This window comes from Marmota monax, unplaced genomic scaffold, assembly GCF_021218885.2.
Source record: "Marmota monax isolate L192 unplaced genomic scaffold, Marmota_monax_Labrador192_F-V1.1 WCK01_AAM20220418_F8-fsc00845, whole genome shotgun sequence".
NCBI lineage: Eukaryota > Metazoa > Chordata > Mammalia > Rodentia > Sciuridae > Marmota > Marmota monax.
The window spans coordinates 117,751-136,365 of NW_026695190.1; the positions used below are offsets into that span (position 1 = coordinate 117,751).

Sequence of the window (18,615 nt, forward strand, 5' to 3'; positions counted from 1 at the left end):
ATATTTCAATATCTTGGCCTATCTTCATCGATCACCATCTGCGGCTTTTTTAGAACTGTTTCCACAGAGCTTTTCTGTGGTGTTTTCCTGACTTTAGGACTATAGTAGGTCAAAGGTTAAGTTTCAGAGCAAAATGAGTATATTACATTAATTCTCACAAGCCAGGGATTATCACAAGCCTAACAACTAAGAAAAACCCAGGATCAGAGGAATTCTCAGCCCAGTTCTACAAGAAGTTGAAAAAAGAATGAACACCAATTCTAAAATTATTTCATGAAATAGAAAATAGAAAAGACCTTCTAACCTCATTCTATGAAACTGATATCAACCTGATGCAAAAACCAGACAAAGACACATCAAGGAAAGAACATTTCAGACCAGTATTCCTGATGAACAGAGATGTCATAATTCTCAATAAAATTATGGCAAACAGCATACAAAATCATATTAAAAAGATAGTACAACATGATCAGTGGGCTTTGTCCCAGAGATGCAGGGTTGGTTCAATACATGGAAATCAATAAACATATTTTTTAATTAAATAGATGTAAAGACAAGAATCAAAAAATTATCTCAATAAATGCAGAAAAAAACATTTGACTAAATACATAGTCAAAACACTAGAAAACTATGTATAATAGAAATATGTCTTAATACTATAAAAGCTATCTATGGTAAACACATGGACAATATTCTCCTCCTCCTCCTCCTCCTCCTCCTCCTCCTCCTCCTTCTTCTTCTTCTTCTTTTTGGAGTAAGGAGACTTTACTGAAAACAGAAAACAGGGAACAAAGGTTTACAAACAGGAATGTGGACTCCTAGCAAAACAAAAACAAAGAACAAAAAGGGCAGGGAGGAGGGGTGTTGGAAGGACAAAAGTGGGTAGTGAGAGCAAGGAAAAGGCTTAATATTTTTTTTTCTTTTTCCCATTTCTTTAAAAAAAAAAAAACACAAGGAAACACACAGGGACACACAACCATTTGTTCACGAATAGAAACATAAATGGGGCAGAATCTAACACTCTGTTCTTCTCTTTCCCAAAAGCAAAACAGAAAAAGAAAAGGCAGCCTGGAGGCTGTGCCCCATAGAGACCCCTTCCGCAGTGGTGTGTAGGAAGGGGCAACCTGCGGGTTTGTGCAACACCTGGCAGCAGCGCAGGGAAAAGAGGCAGGGGGCATGGAGGTCATGGACTCCACCCCCCTAAAGGAGCAGGGGGTCCAGCTTGTCAAGCCCAGGGCACCCATGGGGATCCCTGGGGACCGGGCCCTCTCCGAGTCCTGGGCACCCTCGGGGAGGTGGTCGCCAGGGTTGCACCCTCCCAAGTCCAGGGCGCTCACGCCATCTCCCTCCCCTTGTGAGCCCGCCCCTCAAGGAGGGGGGCCGCGCATGCACCCAGTGCTTGGGCTCTGTACAAGGGCACCTGGTGCTGGGGCAGCAGCTGGCAGCCACTGTTGACATGGCTGAGGACGTTCTGCTTGAGCTGCGCCACCTGCTCAGTCAGCAGGCTCCTGGTGGACGCCAGGTCGTGTTCTGGCTCTTGACCTCTTCACTTTCTCCTCCAGGGAGAGATGCTCCAGTTTGCCCTTGGGGCACTTGGAGGCTGCAATGCGGTTGAGCAGCCGATTGCGCTCAGCCTGGATGTGTTACTATGTGTCCATGTGGATGAGCGATATCCGCAGGCTCTCGCTGAAGCTTGGCAAGTCGGGCACCTTCTGTGGCTCATCCTTGAGCACAGCTAGGCATGGCAGCCCCAGTGCGCGGGGAGGGGGGGGGCAGCAGTGACGGGGAGAAGGGAACGGGATTGGAGGTGAAGGGGACATTTGCAGCACCCCCGGCCCCACCCCTGTAGCTGCTCAGGTTCCTGAAGACCGATGTCAGCTCGGGAGTGAGGGTGTGGCGCCTGATGCCTGACAGAGGGTCCTCTTGCAGAGGCTGCAGCAGCAGCAGCAGCAGTGGGGCTGCACACTCGCCAAGCTGGTGCTGCTTTTCCAAATCCTCCAGGGCCTTGACAAAGTCCTCGGTGAACTCCTGCTTCTCGTTGGCCAACACCTTGGGGTAGAGGAACTGTGTGCTCCTCGGTGTAGTGGTAACCAGCCCATTGGTCTGGATGATGAGGCACTCGAGCTCAGGAGAGGGGAGCTTCAGCAGCCTCAGGTAGGGCTGGAGAGCAGGCTGTCAGGGGGCACCTGTTGTGTGTGCAGTTTGCAGATAGGGGGGCCAGAGTTGGCTCTGCTGGCACCTGTTCCCTCAGGCTCAGCTTCAGGGCATCATTCTTCACCACGCTGCCTGCCGCCCATGTTGGCGCCTCAGGGACAAGTGGGCCAGGGACACAAAGTTGCTGCCACTGCCACTGACGCTATTGCCCAGGCTTCTCAGTGCCTCATCACCATAGAAAAGTGTTTCCACCCTCTGCTGCACCGAAGGCTGGCTCCGCTGGGGGAGGGTGGCCAGGGCCTTTGTCCTGGGGTCTCCCACCCCCTCCCCTGCCCAGTCAGTCCTGGGCCCACCCTGCCAGTGGGCTCTGTGCCTGGCCCTTCTGTGGGGGCTCCTCAGAAACATTATTATTAAGGGAGAAAAAATTAAAGCATTCCCTCTAAAATTGAAAAAAAGCAAAAAGATGCCTTTTTTTGCCATTTTATTCAACATCATCCTTGAAGCTCTATCCAAAACAATTAGAAGAAAGAATTAAAGATAATGAATAGAAAAATAGGAAATCAAACTATCACTATTTGCTAATGACATGCTTCTATATTTAGAAAATCCAAAAAATTTCACCTGAAAACTTTCTTGACTAATAAATTTAGTAAAATAGTATAACATGAAATAAACACTCAGAAACCAAATGAATTTTTATAATGAAGTGTTCGAGTCTGTAAACAAGTCAGGATGGCACCTGGCATTTTGCCAGAGAAATGCTAGAGTCTGTAAACAAGTCTGGATGGCGCCTGGCAAAATGCCAGAGGAAGTGGTTTGTGAAGTAACAAAAGCAAGCCATTAAGTGTGGAGATTCCTTATTGGTTGACTGCTGTATCTAGTTTATGCTAATAAGATAAGCTGTGTGGAATGTATAAATACCGCTCCTGTCCTACAGTAAACAGCTCCCATTCCTGCTGTATCAATGTACACAAGTTGTTCGTCACCCCCACCCCCCGCTAGTTTGCTGCAGCCGGACTGCGGCAATGAAGCAATGAATCCAATGTAAAAACAAATTAGGAAAACCACCCCATTAACAATGGCCTCAAAAAGAAAAAGAAAGAATAAAATAAAATACTTGGGAATCAAACTAAAAAAGAGGTAAAATACCTCTACAATGAATACCACAGAACACTAAAGATAGAAATTGAAGATCTGAGAAAATGTAAAGATGTTACATACTCTTGTATAGGCAGAATGATCATAGTCAAAATGGTGATACTAACAAAATAGTTATAGAGATTCAATGCAATTCCTTTTAATCTCCCAATGACATTCTTCATAAAACTATAAAAAGCAATCATGAAATTCATTTGAAAAAATAGGAGAGCCACAATAGCCAAAGCAATTCTCAACAAAATGAGTGAATCAGTAGGCATCACAATACTAGACCTTAAACTATACTACAGAGACATAGTAAAAAAAGAAAAAAAAAGTACCAAAAGACATATAGACCAATCCATACTAGACAAAGGTGAAAAAAAGCATAAATTGGAGAAAAGAAAGCCTCTTCAACAGTTGGTGCTGGGAAAACTGGAAATCCATATGTAGAAAGATGAAATTAAACTTCTATATCTCACTGTGCTCAAAAATCAACTCAAAGTAGATAAAAGATTTAGACATGAGAATGGAGACCCTAACAAAAAAAATTGTCCACATCCTCATCCTGTTAGCTTAGGACCTGACTTCTTGAACAAGACTCCTAAAACACAAACAGTAAAATTAGGAATCAAAAAATGGGATGGATTCAAACTAAGAAGCTTATTCTCTGCAAAGGAATCAATCTATAACATGAAGAGAGAGCCTACAGAATGGGAGAATAAATCCTTAGCACAAACACATCAAATAGAGCAGAAATCTCCAAGATATATAAAGAACTCAACAAACTTATTGCCAAAAAAAAGAGACATAACCCATCAACAAATGGATGAAGGAACTGAAAAGACACTTCACAAAAGAAGAAATACAATTGATCAACAAACACATAAAAAAGACCATCATCTTTAGCAATTAGAAAAATGCAAATCAAAGCTATTTCAATATTTTATTTCACTGCAGTCATAATGGCAATTATCAAGAATACAAGCAATAATATTGTTCATGAGAATGTGGGAGGCAAAGGTACACTCATACATTGCTTGTGCCATATCAATGTACAATAGGTCAATTCACAATAGCTAAGCTACGGAACCAACCTAGGTATCCTTCAACATATGAATGAATAAATAAAATGTTATATATAATATAAATAATATAACATTTATATATAATATAAATATATATATATATATATATATATATATATATATATATATATATATATATATATATATATATATATATATATATATATATATATATATATATCTGTGTGTGGCTGTATGTTTGTGTGTTTGTGTGTGTTGTGTGTGTGTGTATGGAATATTACTCAACCCTAGAAATAATAAAATTATGCCACTTGCTGGCATATGTAACTTGAGAATACCATGCTAAGCTAAATAAACCAATAGCAAAATTTCAAAGGCTTAATATTTTATCTGATGTGCAGATGCTAATTCACAATGGAAGGCACTAGGGAAGAATAAATACACTTTGATTTATAGAGAGGTTAGTAAGGGAGGGAAAGAGGTATGCGGTTTTGAAGGATCATGAAATGGATCAGATATTATTACCCTGCATGCTTATACAATTACATGACTGGTGTAATTCTGCATCATGTACAAAAGAAAAAATGTGAAGTTATACTCCATTTATGTATGCTGTGTCAATGCATTATACTGTTATGTATAGCTAATTTTAACAAATGCCAAAAAGATAGAATCAAATAAATTACAAAATACAAGAATTAAAACACTGTTTTACTGAAATAGAAAGCAACATATAGACCAATGCACAGAAAAGAGAACAAGGATAAGCCCAGACATTCACTGCACAATCATCTTTGAGATGGGGCCAATAATACAGAATGAATAAAGGATAGTTAGTCTCTTTAACAGATGGTGCTGAGGACACTCAATATCTGCACAGGGAAGAAAGAAAACAAAAATTTATCTTACATCATATCAAACATCAACTCAAAGAGGAGAAAATGTAACAGTGAGAGGTGAACCTGTATAATTCCTGGAAGAGAGTACTGGGGTCCCATTTACCAATCTCTTCCCATCCTACTAAGGTGACAAATATGATCACTACACAGTGTTATATGTATTAAAATATCATGCTATACAACACAAGCAGATGAAGTTGCTATTTTTAATCTAAAATAGAAAAAAAGAAAGAAGAGCATAAGTTTGTGAGCAAAACATACAAAGAAAACACAGAAGAAACACTTTACAAGATTGCTCTAGGTAATGGTCCTTTGGCTATGACAATAAAAGGACAGGGAAGAGAACCATGAACAGAGAAGTATAATTCCATTAAACCAAAAGCTTCTGCACAGCACAGTAAAGCATGAACAGCGAAGAGATTCAACTGTTGGAATGAGAGAAATGACTGACACATCACCTGAGAAGAGTATAAAATCTGAAACACAAAATATCCCTATGAAAAACCATTAAGTGAGCTGGGTACAGTGGGACATACCTTGAATATCAGTGATTTGAGAAGCTGACGTGGGAGGAACACAAGTTAAAAACCAGCCTCATCACGTTAGCCAGGCCCTAAGCAACTGAGTGAGACCCTGACTCTAAATTAAAATAAATAAATAAATAAATAAAACTCTGGGGAAGTGACTCAGTAATTAAGTGCTGTGGGTTCAATCTCTAGTTGCAATATATAAATATAAACAGAGAGTAGCATGCTGTTTGCAAAGAAATGTGGTTAGGGTAAAATGTGGTGCTGCTCTTCGATGGATATAAAATTTTAATTGCATAAGATAAACAACTTCTAGATATTTGCAGCATAATTCTGTAGTTACACTTTACAATAGTATAATGCTCACTTACATGTTTTCAGAGTACATATATCCTACTTAGTGTTCTTACTATTGTGCAAGGGAGGAAGGGAGGATACAAGGGACTGAGGGAGGGAAAGATGATGAAGAGAGTGTCGAAGCCAGAAGGCAGGGAAAGGAGGACTAGCCCCATGATGCTCTTCCTACACAGTCAGGATTCCTGCTCAAAGTGGACCTGTTCTTGATTGAATATTCGCTGTTGCTATCATAATTTTTATTGATTTTATCTTACTACTTATTTTTCAAAAGTAAATTCCAAGAAGGCAATGGACCACAGGTATAAACACAGCACATAAATGTAACCTGCAGGTATAGTGCTTTTGGACACCTCATAAACATTGAGTTTTCATTCCCATTATCACAAATTCCAGTGGGCCACGGAAATATGGGAGCTAAGAGAGAGTTGGGTACAAAGTGACCATGTCCTATCCACAAGTATAAAAAAAAGGGAGCATGATGAAACCCAGGTAGGACACACATTAATGTCGAACCAGAATTAGATTCAAATATAGAAAGAAGACAGCTTTGTCACTCAAGGTATTTCACTGTGTTAACCCAACTTTCCAGCTGAGGATGTGAAGGGATAGGGAAAGCAGGGTAATCCACAGTCACTTTTCTCCCAGCTCTTTCAAACTCATTAACAAACCAGCTGGAGAAATTGTTCACAGTTATCAAGGTGTAATAAATGCAATTGCACTGGTTCTGTGTAACATATTCACTGCTTTGGTATTAATGAACACAACATGGATGTGTAAGCTCTCCAATGTGACTTTCTCATAAGTTTGCATTTAGAATTGATATGGCATACAAAAAGATGAATGTTAGAAGTCTTGCTAATAATTTAAAATTCTGTAGTAAGAAGGACAATTAAAAGACAAATTGTACAATGACATGTGAAGAGATCACAGAAGAAAGAAATAGATTTCTGTGGCATGATGTCAATGGTAGAGGTCACCTGCTTTTAGACAGGGAGTCTAAGTTTTCATTTTGCATTGGTCCTGACAAATTACACAAGTTGCCCTAAAAATACCAGTAAAAAGGTGTATATTTCCCTGGAGAAAGTGGTGATTCTAGCATCATGAAAGATAAATTTTTTAAAAAAATGAGCCTTAACATATGAAGGAGGAAGAGAATGAAGAGTAGGAGGAGAGTCTCTCAAGGTTTCCCACATGTGAATTCCTGATAAATGACATAAGAACTAAAGTAAAAATCCTGAAAGAGTGAAAGCTGGAAAATATGAGCAATAAAATAAAAAAAAAACTTTAATATTAAATTATAAGTGAAAGCAACAAATAAATGTATATTTACTGAGAAATATTGACTACATTGATAAAAATGATGGGAAAAAATCTTTCATATACAAGAGTTCAAAACAATACAGGAGAATAGCATCCCATCCTGCATGTGGAGCTTAGTATCTTTGTCATTTTATGGGTGGGCAGATTCAGTGACTTGATTGCAACAAATAGTGAAAGAATAAGGAAAATATTACAGTCCCAAAGGATGAACTTGGCACAAACTACCTTGACAGTGGATGGACTGTAGCACTTCAAATATTTCAGTGACCATCAGATAACCTCATCATGCTGTGACAACAAGGCACTTCAAATCAAAGAAATCATACGATTTCTTCCAAAATTATTTAATCCGTTATCTTTATAGGTGACTAACAATGACCATTTTCACAAGCAGGAAACAAACCATAAGGATACTCTCTTCCTCAGTGTTGAGTGCCTACCTTTCAGTGATCAAATAGAATAATTAGTTTTAATTTGTTTTTAATTAACAAATATTTACTGCACATGTTAATGGAGTTGAGCATAATATTTCCAAATGCATGGTACACAGTGATCATATCTAATTATCTATCTTCTACTTTCATTGATTGCCCTGCCCCAGCACCCTTCCTACTCTCCAGAAATTACTATTGGGCTTCCATATTACTTCTAAAAAATCAACTCTAAGGTGTAGGTGATAAACATGGTAATAGAAAAAAGATTTCTGCAGTCACAAACAAACATTTGCAGGAATGAACTCTCCCCACATCTCTGAGAACATAAATGTTAACACCTGGTTGAGTCTCCCTTTATCTCGTTGTAAACAACCAGAAAAATGACCTCCAGCTATTGCCTTCACTATGCTGACCTTATTTTTTCCATAAATCTTCAATTTGGCTTCAATTCCCACCACCTGAGGACAGAGGTTCCACTGAGATTATCAGAAACCCCTATGGCACCAAAACTCAAAGTCCCTCCTTTGTCACCCTGTGGCTCACTTTTTAGTGTTTTTTTAGAACAAGAGGTTCTGCCTTTCTTTTTAAAATCACCTCTTCCAGAAATTCATGTCATTACATTTTCCTGGTTTTCTATCTCCTTAACTGAATGCCCACACTCTGTCTTCTTCATATTATTTCCTTCTCCGTGGCTAAATATAGGTGTGTTCCCAGCTCAGAGAAATGCTCCCTGTACTTATATAACTTCACCCAAACCTGAGTCATGCTCAGTCTCATTGCAGTATTTTTCACATTCCCCTGCCTTCCAAATATTCATTTTCTTCCTAGTCCTCTCCTCTCACCTTATGTGGATATCAAGGAGAAATCACAAACATCAACACAAAAGCCTTCTTCAAGACTAACACACTTTTTTCCTGCCTCATGTGGTTTTTCTGCTCCATACAGGAATGCTTTTGCCAAAAAGCTCTGAATATTCACTTAGGCCTACAGATGCCCAATGAACAACTACAAGTGAGATAACACTTGGCATCTCTGAGATATATTTATTCTATTTAATGGCTTTTAATAATCACAGCATAGAAAATAGAAAGAAATACCTGCAATATTAGTAAGGACTCCTGAAACATTCCAGGCACAACAGGTGTAGAAAGAGGCCATGATTGAATTGAAATCCTTATCCCACTTCTGAAAAAATTTTGAAAAAAAAAATGTGTGTGTGTGTGTGTGTATATATATATATATATATATATATATACACCTTCACCCCATACACAGATTGCAGAATCACATCAGTTACACATCCATTGATTTACATATTGTCATACTAGTGTCTGTTGTGCTCCGCTGCCTTTCCCATCATCCACCCTCCCCCCTCCCCACCTCTCCCCTCCCCTCCCCTCCTCTCTCTCTACCTCCTCCACTGTATAACCCTGAGGGTCTCCTTCCATTACCATGCAATTTCCCTTCTCTCTCCCTTTCCCTGCCACCTCTCATCCCTGTTAAATGTTAATCTTCTTCTCCTGCTCTTCGTCACTACTCTGTTCTTAGTTACTCTCCTTATATCAAAGAAGACAATTGGCATTTGTTTTTTAGGGATTGGCTAGCTTCACTTAGCATAATCTGCTCTAATGCCATCCATTTCCCTGTAAATTCTATGATTTTGTCATTTTTTAATGCAGAGTAATACTCCATTGTGTATAAATGCCACATTTTTTTTATCCATTCGTCTATTGAAGGGCATCTAGGTTGGTTCCACAGTCTTGCTATTGTGAACTGTGCTGCTATGAACATCGATGTAGCAGTGTCCCTGTAGCATGCTCTTTTTAGGTCTTTAGGGAATAGACCAAGAAGGGGAATAGCTGGGTCAATATATATATATATATATATATATATATATATATATATATATATATATATATATATATATATATATTCTCACACACACATACACACACATATACACTGGGTAGTTAGTGTAATACTCCCTTTCATAGCTGGATGATTAATTTCATACATACAATTAATGAAGATTTGTACAAAAAAACATAAAAAGCTGCTTATAAAGCAAGTACTGAAGAGTTTTCTAAAGTATTTTATAACCAAGCCAGCCAATAAGTAGGCAGATACTCTGGTGGAAGATAGAAAAAATGTCAAAAGTACAGTTCTGATACCATCTAGTGTCTAATTAGGACTTAGCACTTCTAACAATGGGAAAGTACCCACATTAAGCAGAGCAGTAAGTACAAGTAGGGATGAGACAGGAATTCTTGAAACCTAAAAGAGGGGTGAGGAGATGCAACTGGAGAAGCAAGCAAGGAAGGGATCTTTAAGGAGACCTTTATCTCACAGCTAGGAAAGGATTGGGGCAGCTAAATGATATGGAGAAGGGTGTGTTTTAGAATAATTGAGAAGGTAAAACATTGCCATGGATGGTAACATTAGATCAGATGCCTAAAGGGGGTCAGTACTTCATGTCTCTTTAGTGCCTGAATTCTTGGGTCAGTCCAGGGGAATGGTAGCCCCCACGAAAATAAGAGCAGAGATTCCTTGCTGTTTTGTTCATGTCTGTGTCCTCTCTGCCTAGGACAGAGCCTGGTACTATAGTTTTTTTTTTTTTTTTTTTTTTTATGCAAGGAGTTATGTTTCCATATATAAAATTAATGAAGGCTATGGTTTTGCCTAGAGGTAGAGTGTTCTTCTATTATGCATGAGGCATTGGGTTCAAGCCTCACCATAACATAAAAATAAAATAAATGTATTGTGTCTACCTACAACTAAAAAATGAATGTTTTAAAAAAATACTAAATGATAATACTGTCAAAATAGATCCCCTGCCCCATCCATTGCAAATTGCCTTTTAGAGAATCATGAAGCTGGAACTTGGCCTTACACCAGCCTGAGAGTCAGATGTCACTTTGTGTCCCACTTTACAGACTTAGGGAGTGTCCCAAAGTAGCACCTGGAAAGAGCCAAGGCCTCTTCCCTCATCAATGCTTTTTTTATTGCCCAGGTGCTATGAAACCCCTGCCTGTGAGTGAGTAAGTGAAGGGGACTGTGCGATCCAGATCAGACTCCAGCAAGTGATGGCTGCATCACAGGCTTACCCTCTCTGGACTTCAGGGTCTCAATATGTAAACAGCAGGCACCAAGAGAAGTCTCTGTGAACACACAGGAAAAAAAAAATTATTGTTCCCCAAAAACAAAGTGTCTCAGGCGATATCCCAAGGACCCCTTCAAGAAACCCCATGGGACCCAACCAACCTGAAAATATAGAAAGTGCACAGCATCCAATGAGTGGGAGGAAGAAAGAAAGGCTGTGCCATGGCATCTTCAGCCTCCCTCCATTGCCTCAGTGGGTAAGAGGGGAAACTGAGGCCCCCAATGGAGCAGACATTGAGGTCACATTACTATCTCAGAGGCCAAAGACCCTGCTTCCCCTCTGGGTCCACAGTGAATCCTGACAGAATTACCGGATGGATGCCTCTCCTGACTCCATTTGCCTCCTGTGGATGCACCCACCATGCCCTCTGCTCCTGCATTACTGTGCCTCCTGGTTCCTAGGCTGTGCTCACCTAAGGGGTCCTGGGTGGGGTGCTGCCTCCCACGTGCTTCCCCTGTCTTCTCCCCGCCCACTGTTCTTAGGAGTTGGGCTCCATTCACTCAGCCTGACTCTGCCTCACCAGCTCTGCCCACAAGGTCCTCTCCACTTTTTTCATAGGCGCCACCCAGCATCTGGCCTCTTACCTGCATTGTTCTGAGAGCCACGCCCACTCCACCAATTTGATCCTCTGCATTCTGTCCACATGACTCATCCTCCGATGACATATTTAACACTCTGGGATTGCAGGTTTTTCCCTCTAGCCCTGGAACCTTTGCAGTCTGGCTTGGCCCAATTCCACCACCATCCACTAGCATACAAAATGGCTCTGCTCTTCTTCATTAGCCATGGTTTTCCATCAAGTTCACTCCTACACCAGCCTCACTGTCACCTGGCCTCTCCACTGCTCCTTGAAAACTCCATCTGAAATGAATGAAAGAGATCTTGCTGAGATATCCATGGTTGTGACACCACTGAGTCTAAGGGACAATTACCTTTGGGCTCTGGTCACATTTGAACCCCACATCTTCAATGGTTCACCTTGAACCACTCTGCTAACCACAGAGTATCTCCATTTACAGAATTCCAACTGATGATAATACTTTTTTGCATAAATGTGAGCATGTTTTCAGCACTGTCTTTGTATTATGGATGCAGAAGAGGCACTGTACAGCAACTAGCAATGTCCCTGTCCTATTTGTGAAATAGCCCAGCCAGATTTAAAAAGCATGTTTTCAAAGACATGGCCTTCTGCTTTTTTTTTTAAGCTCTGTGGCCTTCAGCACCTTCTCTCCCCCTTTCAGCACAGGATGGGCACAGCTATTTGGCAAACAAGAGTCATCTGTGATCTCTTCTCCAGCCAGCCTGGGGCATCTCAGAATGAGAAAGCATAGGTATCTGGTCATGGCCATCTTTCTCAAGGTTCAGTCTCAGAAGAGAAAGCCTCTTTATAATGACTTCTGTATAACTATGGTTTATTCTGACAACCTGACCCAATGCTGTAGAGACAGGGAAGCAGTTGGGGACTTGGGCTTCAAGCTGCAGAAACTGAACTAGGTGATTTATTTAAAAAAAATGACACTGGGGAGGTCAAGGAATCTGATAGCAAAGTTTTTTTTTTTTTTAAAGAGAGAGTGGGGGAGGGAGAGAGAGAGAGAGAGAGAGAGAGAGAGAGAGAGAGAGAGAGAGAATTTTTTTAATATTTATTTTTTAGTTCTTGGCGGACACAACATCTTTGTTTGTATGTGGTGCTGAGGATTGAACCCGGGCCGCACGCATGCCAGGCGAGCGCGCTACCGCTTGAGCCACATCCCCAGCCCTGATAGCAAAGTTTAATAAAACCAGGAGCTGGGTTTTGCCAGGTGATTTCAGTGGCCAAAACCCATTTATAGTTCTCACTGAACCCCATTGCTATATGAGCACACTGAAAGCCTTCCTGCTGTTGCTTTGTTGCTGCAAAACAACAAAGAGAAGGGGTCCAGTAGGCTGGGTATAGGTATTGGCTGGGAGTACAAATTCTTCACATTCAACTAGGTATTAAAGGATAAATTGAAGTATGCTAAAGAGCAAAGGAAAGGACATTCTAGGTAAGAACACCATTTGTGATCTCACAAAGAAATTTGTGTCCTCTCAGAATCACACAACCACACTATGCCAGGTGCTTTTCTCATCATGTCATTCAATATCTCCAAACCTTTCAAAAATAGTGCCATACTTTGGGAAACTTATTTCATTGTTCCACAAAAATGCTAAAGGCTTCTATAAAGAATTCAAAATATACAGCAGAATACTGCAAAACTGGGCAAGGGGTGGAAATCTTGCCAAAACCCAGTGCCCCAAACACCAGAATTAACATTAGGCAGTATCATTTCCCAGGACTTTTTAGTCACATAGATTGGAGGGTGAATAAAAAAAACAAGGATGGGTAGAAAGAAAGAAAATAATTTGATTAAAATGAGGTTAAATGTGGGCTGGGTTTGTGGCTCAGTGGGAGAGTGCTTGCCTAGTGCACACGAGGTGCTGGGTTATATCAACACCACATAAAAACAAAACAAAAAAAAATAATGGTTAAAATTATAAAAAGTTATTAAATATGAAAAAACAGCATTTTCACTTGAATTTATGGAAAGAAAAAAACAAAATCAGTAAAAGAGAAGTAGCTGCTAACATGACATATTTATTTTGTGATAAAAATGCTTGTTTGATATAAGAATACCCCAATATTGTGATTAACAATGTGTCTCAAAAGCTAAAAAATACCATTAAAAAATCTGAGGATGAGGCTCAGTGGTTATGTTCCCCTAGTTTCAAACACTTGTACAAAAAAAAAAAAAGAAAAGAAAAGAAATAAAAAAGGAAAAAAATGTGGTTCCTTTTTCTTATGTTACATATTACAATTTTAGCATTCATTTTTACCTGTTGTGGAGGCTGTGAAACATCAGTCTCTCACACATACGTCTTTGCCCACATCTGACATTTTGCTCTCAGCCTATTGTTTTATGTCAAGGTCTATACTTTACCTGCCACCTCACTTTAATTGGAAATCTTTTAAAATCCTAGGTTTCTCTGGAGGCAGGGTTCATCTTCAGTCCTTGGACCCAGGCTTCTTCCTTCTGTGTTCATTTAGATTCAAGTCTTTTTTGGAGACGACCCACTTCAAAATTGGGAACAGTATGGCTTGCTTAAAATCACTTTCCCAATGTCCCATCAGTGCAGGAATTGAGATTGGGACCAGTGTTAGTCTGTTGTGGAACAGTTCTCAGGAGAGCCATGGGAGTCCTGGGATTTTGGACTTGAGTGTTGGCAACAAGAGGAAATATACTCACTCTCTGTGAACATTCTGGGACAGATGAGGGATCCTGGAGATGACTCAGGACTAACTCTGTCCCAAGGGCTCAGATTAGGTACTGTAGAGGTTTTGTGTTGTACTTCCACTCCATCCCCAGAGACCTGAAAAAGAATTGGTGACAAAGATGGCTGGTTCTTTTGACCTGCATTGTTCCTGAACCTGAGGACAATGAACAGAAAGTAGAACAAGGAGAAAAATCAATGCATCTGTCTTTCCACTGCTAGAAAAATGTACCCATCAAATACTGAAAAAGATTTCCTTTTACTTGAAAATCAAAAAGCCCAGTGGTTGGCAGTCTGGGCTGCTATGGCTATCCAGCTATGCCATCATGCCTCAGAACCCTTTCTGTTTTTCATTCTGCAGTCCATTCAATACAGCAATCAGGGGAAAGGGAAGAAGGAAAAAAACAAAGATCTAAGAGGCCCAGTGGCTTCCACTGATATCTCATTGGCCAGCACAGAATCATAGAGACCCCTACCTGCAAATAATATTGGGGAATACAGTTTGTTTTTCATTTTTAGTTTGAGTTTGGTTCTGTTTTTTGGTTGTGGGAACTGAATCTAGGATTTCTTAAGCACTGAACGACCATCCCCAACCCTTTTTATAGTTTATAGACAGTGTCTATCTAAGATTTTTAGGGCTTCACTACATTGCTGAAGCTGACATTAGACTTTTGAGTCTCCTGCCTCAGCCTCTATAGTCACTGGGATTATAGGCATGTGCCACCAGGCCTGCCTGGCTTTTTTTTTTACATGCTGGAGTTGGATCCTGTAGGAGGCCATTCTTACATGTGATTTGAGTTACCTCCCTGGCTGGGTGAGAGGGGCTTAAACACAGCCTGTGTTAAAAAGCCTTCCCCACCCTTTCCCAGGTCCGAGGGCTTGTCCATGCAGAGGTGTGCCTGGCCACTGACCTGAAGACCCAATTGCCAGCCCTGACCTTGAGATGCTGACCCCCTTATCCTTCATTGGCTGGTATTTTCCCTTGAATTTTTTTGTTGCCCAATAAAAGCTCACTCCCTGGCATGCTCTCCCTCTCTCGCTAGTCTCTTCTGTAAACCTCAACAACAGATTAGGTGGCTGGAGGCGGGAGCTAGGAGAAGCCATCTCAGAGCTGCATTAAAGGTATGAGAGTCTGTCTCTTTAATTTAAAACTCTCTAGCAATTTCTTATGCACTGAATCTTCTTTCATGAAGCTCACGCCGGTCGTGTGGCAGAGGAACCCAGAGCCAGGCACATGGGAAACACTCGTTTTACTACTGAACTGTACTTTCAGCCCTAAACCTGTCATTTTGAAGTATTAGAAACCCATTTTATAAAATATAACGTCCCAGTGGAATGAATTAGGGATACCTGCACCTGGACCTTAACAAACAGTTGTGCTCGGGTGGCTTAGTGTAGGCCCAGTGCATAGTCACACAGTGGCGTGAAAGGATGGGCATCAAGTGAGGAATGGGTCCTCATGGGCTGTTAAAGGAAAACTGCTGGATAGGTGGCCAGGCTGAGATATTGTTCTTTCACATGTGTCAGGGTGGGCATCCCAGGTGGAGAAGGGGTACAGGGTGAGTGCATTTGGGTGATTACCCACTGAGATACACCTCCAGTTTTTTAAAATATTTTTTCTTTGTTGATAGATTTTTATTTTGTTTATTTATATGTGGTTCTGAGAATCAAACCCAGTGCCTCACACATGCCATGCAATTCAATTGTATTACCACTGAACCACAGGCCCACTCATCCCCAGCACTTTTTATTTATTTATTTTATTTGGCCCTTCTGAGATTGAACTCTTGGATACTCCACCACTGAGCAACATCACCAGCCTCATTTTGTATTTTATTTAGAGTCTCACTAATTTTCTTAGTTCATCACCATTGTTGAGGCTGACTATGAACTCATAATCCTTCTGCCTCAGCCTTCTGAGCCACTGGGATTACAGGTGTGTGCCACTGAGTCTGGGTCCTCTTTTCTTTCTTGTTTTTTTTTATTATTTTGATACAGGATTAAATTGTTTCTCAGGACCTCACCAAGTTAATGAGGCTGGCTTTGAACTCTCAATACTCCTGCCTCAGCCTCCACATTCACTGGAATGACAGGCCTGTGTTACTGAGCCAACTCTAATACAAATTTTAAAGTTATTTATTCCATGGAAATATAGATCTATTTAAATTCACAATACAAAAACTTACATATAATATATACACTTATTATAAATAAATTTATAAGAATTAGCATATGCCATTTTTATAAAAATAAATGTCACAAAACTTACTCTCATTGACCAAATGTGACCCATAAAATCTTGAAAACATATGTATATTTGATTTATATATTTTTATTCTTTTTCCAAATTTATTATTAGAGACAAGTTCAAAACACTGAATGAGTGAATGCAGAGAATTATGCCAATTTCCCAAATTATTTATTGAGGATAATATTTTATTTTTCCTAGTAATGACATTTATTTTCCCACAAATACTGCATGTGGCATTCATGTGTTGAAGCTGAAAAGTTGATTACACAGAAACTGAAAACAGAAATGCTAACCAGATTTATGATAAGAATGAGAAAGAGACTGATTTTGTGTAAGAAGTGTCAAAAAAAGTTAAGACCAGAAAGTAAGTCTTAGATTTTAAAGCACAATAAGGTGATTATGTTCTATAATAACTTCTTAAACAAAACAAAATAGCAAGAAATTTGCAGGTTTTAAACAAAGAATAATTTTAATGAGATGAAAATTACACTGATCTGATAATTACACACTATATACACATGTTGAGTTACAATACTGGGTCTCATATCCAAGTACAAATAGTAGATTCCAGTTAAAAATTAAAATAAACAGAAATCAACACTTTGATGTTTTAACCAAATATCTACATTACCTCAGATTTTAAAATGATATCCTATGTTCATAAACGTTTCACTATTTTGGTTTCTCTTATTGTTATATCTTTTATATCTAAAAGGTCTAAAGAGTTATGGAACAATTTAGCCTCATCCACATGGTTTTCTGATAACTGCTATTTTTTTTCAAACCTTGTTTACACTTTATTTTATTATTTTATTTTTTATGTGGTGTTGAGGATTGAACACAGTTTCTCACATGTGCTAGGCAAAAACTATACCACTGAGCCACAATCTTAGCCCTGATGACTGGTGTTTTTAAATATGTGGCTTGAAACAATTTAAAACACATACCTACTATTTCAGACACTTGACTTAAAACACAACATGCCTTTTATAGAAAATATTCCATCAGATTAACATCAAATTTTCTGTATCAATTTTATGTATGGTTTCTTTACTGAAGAAACACATTCTGCTTCCTTCAAGCAGATGAATATTGGGATTTTATGGAAGTTTATCTTTTACGCTTGGGTCAAATTCTTGATCTTTAATTAAAAACCTTACAATGGAATGACTTTGAGTCTATCTAAACTGTGACTTGAATTACCACCTTTATTCCAGATGACTGAGGAGAAGACAATAATAAAATATTTCTACTGATATTCAATAGCTGGAATTTGGTCACTTAAGATATTTTTTCTGGTCATGATAATAACATATATGCAAGGTGGATAGCTACATTGGGGATTCAAAGACAGGCCTAAAATACTGCCAACGAGCTTTCTACACATATTGCTAGAATATTTTAACTTTATGAAAACAATTTGAAGCAAAAACATATGTAGCCATTATTAAAATAAAAGATTTAAATCTATTAAATCACATATATCAGGAACTGCATAATTAAAACAATGGCCAGAATTTCTACTGAGGACTTTTAATTTCAGAAACACATCCATATGTGTTCTTCTTTCATACACAATACCTCTAGAATATATGTAATAAGACTCTGTATATGTCATACAAGATGATCAGATTTAGCATCAAGGTAACATTTTAACTCAATAAAAAATTATAAATACAAATAAAAATATCACCTTAGAGGGCATGCTTCTCTGTGTCATCTTAGATGATATATTAAAGGCATTAGGTCGGGTAGTAAATGGTCAAAAGACAGCACTAAAAAATACATTGGTGTGCACTCCTACTACATTGAGATTCATTTTTTCAGATGGTTGCAATTCTTTACTTTTGTGCAATCCTTCCATTTCAATTCACTGAAAATTGTAGAGTTTTCAATATGTTCCTACTGCTTAATCAAGAAGAGAAAAATGAAATCAAAGTAACATACTACCCCAGAAAACCTCAACATGAGATTATATCAAGAACTATTTTGATAATATATGGTAATTCTGAATCTATAAGAAAGCTGTGTATAGTGGG

At 39.2% G+C, this 18,615-nt stretch overlaps 1 long non-coding RNA gene and 1 pseudogene across 1 annotated transcript; both read right to left on the reverse strand.

Moving 5' to 3' along the window:
• Positions 1–1,333: 1,333 nt before the first annotated feature.
• On the reverse strand, positions 1,334–2,559 carry LOC124081882 (transcription factor JunD-like; annotated as a pseudogene).
• A 7,559-nt stretch (positions 2,560–10,118) lies between these two features.
• On the reverse strand, positions 10,119–14,420 carry LOC131423570 (uncharacterized). Its single transcript, XR_009225295.1, has 3 exons — positions 14,301–14,420; positions 11,622–11,898; positions 10,119–11,035 (listed from the first exon to the last, which is right to left on the reverse strand). It is a non-coding gene; the product is annotated as an uncharacterized LOC131423570 (long non-coding RNA).
• Positions 14,421–18,615: the final 4,195 nt, after the last annotated feature.